Source organism: Oncorhynchus mykiss, chromosome 19 (assembly GCF_013265735.2).
Source record: "Oncorhynchus mykiss isolate Arlee chromosome 19, USDA_OmykA_1.1, whole genome shotgun sequence".
NCBI classification, from domain to species: Eukaryota; Metazoa; Chordata; class Actinopteri; order Salmoniformes; family Salmonidae; genus Oncorhynchus; species Oncorhynchus mykiss.
This window is the reverse complement of record NC_048583.1, coordinates 60,816,254-60,818,753: the sequence shown is the minus strand read 5'-3', so window position 1 is coordinate 60,818,753 and position 2,500 is coordinate 60,816,254. Positions and strand designations below refer to the sequence as shown.

Sequence of the window (2,500 nt, the reverse complement as noted above, 5' to 3'; positions counted from 1 at the left end):
GCCTGTATCTGTCCTATGTCCCACTATTCAGCCTGTATCTGTCCTAAGTCCCACTGTTCAGCCTGTATCTGTCCTATGTATGTTCAGCCTGTATCTGTCCTATGTCCCACTGTTCAGCCTGTGTCTGTCCTATGTCCCACTGTTCAGCCTGTATCTGTCCTATGTCAAACTGTTCAGCCTGTATCTGTCCTAAGTCCCACTGTTCAGCCTGTATCTGTCCTAAGTCCCACTGTTCAGCCTGTATCTGTCCTATGTCAAACTGTTCAGCCTGTATCTGTCCTAAGTCCCACTGTTCAGCCTGTATCTGTCCTAAGTCCCACTGTTCAGCCTGTATCTGTCCTATGTCCCAATTTTCAGCCTGTATCTGTCCTATGTATGTTCAGCCTGTATCTGTCCTATGTCCCACTGTTCAGCCTGTATCTGTCCTATGTCCCACTGTTCAGCCTGTATCTGTCCTATGTCCCACTGTTCAACCTGTATCTGTCCTATGTCCCACCGTTCAGCCTGTATCTGTCCTATGTCCCACTGTTCAGCCTGTATCTGTCCTATGTCTTACTGTTCAGCCTGTATCTGTCCTATGTCCCTCTGTTCAGCCTGTATCTGTCCTATGTCCCACTGTTTAGCCTGTATCTGTCCTATGTCCCACTGTTCAGCCTGCATCTGTCCTATGTCCCACTGTTCAGCCTGTGTCTGTCCTATGTCCCACTGTTCAGCCTGTATCTGTCCTATGTCCCACTGTTCAGCCTGTATCTGTCCTATGTCCCACTATTCAGCCTGTATCTGTCCTAAGTCCCACTGTTCAGCCTGTATCTGTCCTATGTATGTTCAGCCTGTATCTGTCCTATGTCCCACTGTTCAGCCTGTGTCTGTCCTATGTCCCACTGTTCAGCCTGTATCTGTCCTATGTCAAACTGTTCAGCCTGTATCTGTCCTAAGTCCCACTGTTCAGCCTGTATCTGTCCTAAGTCCCACTGTTCAGCCTGTATCTGTCCTATGTCAAACTGTTCAGCCTGTATCTGTCCTAAGTCCCACTGTTCAGCCTGTATCTGTCCTAAGTCCCACTGTTCAGCCTGTATCTGTCCTATGTCCCAATTTTCAGCCTGTATCTGTCCTATGTATGTTCAGCCTGTATCTGTCCTATGTCCCACTGTTCAGCCTGTATCTGTCCTATGTCCCACTGTTCAGCCTGCATCTGTCCTATGTCCCACTGTTCAACCTGTATCTGTCCTATGTCCCACCGTTCAGCCTGTATCTGTCCTATGTCCCACTGTTCAGCCTGTATCTGTCCTATGTCTTACTGTTCAGCCTGTATCTGTCCTATGTCCCTCTGTTCAGCCTGTATCTGTCCTATGTCCCACTGTTTAGCCTGTATCTGTCCTATGTCCCACTGTTCTGCCTGTATCTGTCCTATGTCCCACTGTTCAGCCTGCATCTGTCCTATGTCCCACTGTTCAGCCTGTGTCTGTCCTATGTCCCACTGTTCAGCCTGTATCTGTCCTATGTCCCACTATTCAGCCTGTATCTGTCCTAAGTCCCACTGTTCAGCCTGTATCTGTCCTATGTATGTTCAGCCTGTGTCTGTCCTATGTCCCAGTGTTCAGCCTGTATCTGTCCTATGTCAAACTGTTCAGCCTGTATCTGTCCTAAGTCCCACTGTTCAGCCTGTATCTGTCCTATGTCCCACTGTTCAGCCTGTATCGGTCCTATGTCCCACTGTTCAGCCTGTGTCTGTCCTATGTCCCACTGTTCAGCCTGTATCTGTCCTATGTCCCACTGTTCAGCCTGTATCTGTCCTATGTATGTTCAGCCTGTATCTGTCCTATGTCCCACTGTTCAGCCTGTGTCTGTCCTATGTCCCACTGTTCAGCCTGTATCTGTCCTATGTCAAACTGTTCAGCCTGTATCTGTCCTAAGTCCCTCTGTTCAGCCTGTATCTGTCCTATGTCCCACTGTTCAGCCTGTATCTGTCCTATGTCAAACTGTTCAGCCTGTATCTGTCCTAAGTCCCACTGTTCAGCCTGTATCTGTCCTAAGTCCCACTGTTCAGCCTGTATCTGTCCTAAGTCCCACTGTTCAGCCTGTATCTGTCCTAAGTCCCACTGTTCAGCCTGTATCTGTCCTATGTCCCACTGTTCAGCCTGTATCTGTCCTAAGTCCCACTGTTCAGCCTGTATCTGTCCTATGTCCCACTGTTCAGCCTGTATCTGTCCTAAGTCCCACTGTTCAGCCTGTATCTGTCCTATGTCCCACTGTTCAGCCTGTATCTGTCCTAAGTCCCACTGTTCAGCCTGTATCTGTCCTATGTCCCACTGTTCAGCCTGTATCTGTCCTATGTCCCACTGTTCAGCCTGTATCTGTCCTATGTCCCACTGTTCAGCCTGTATCTGTCCTATGTCCCACTGTTCAGCCTGTATCTGTCCTATGTCCCACTGTTCAGCCTGTATCTGTCCTATGTCCCACTGTTCAGCCTGTATCTGTCCTATGTCCCACTGTTCAGCCT

At 48.9% G+C, this 2,500-nt stretch overlaps 1 protein-coding gene across 5 annotated transcripts in view; it reads left to right on the top strand.

The window, feature by feature from the left end:
* Positions 1 to 2,500, top strand: part of LOC110519577 (protein EFR3 homolog B-like) — a 46,841-nt gene that overhangs the window by 15,096 nt on the left and 29,245 nt on the right. The gene's annotated exons all lie outside the window — the stretch shown is intronic.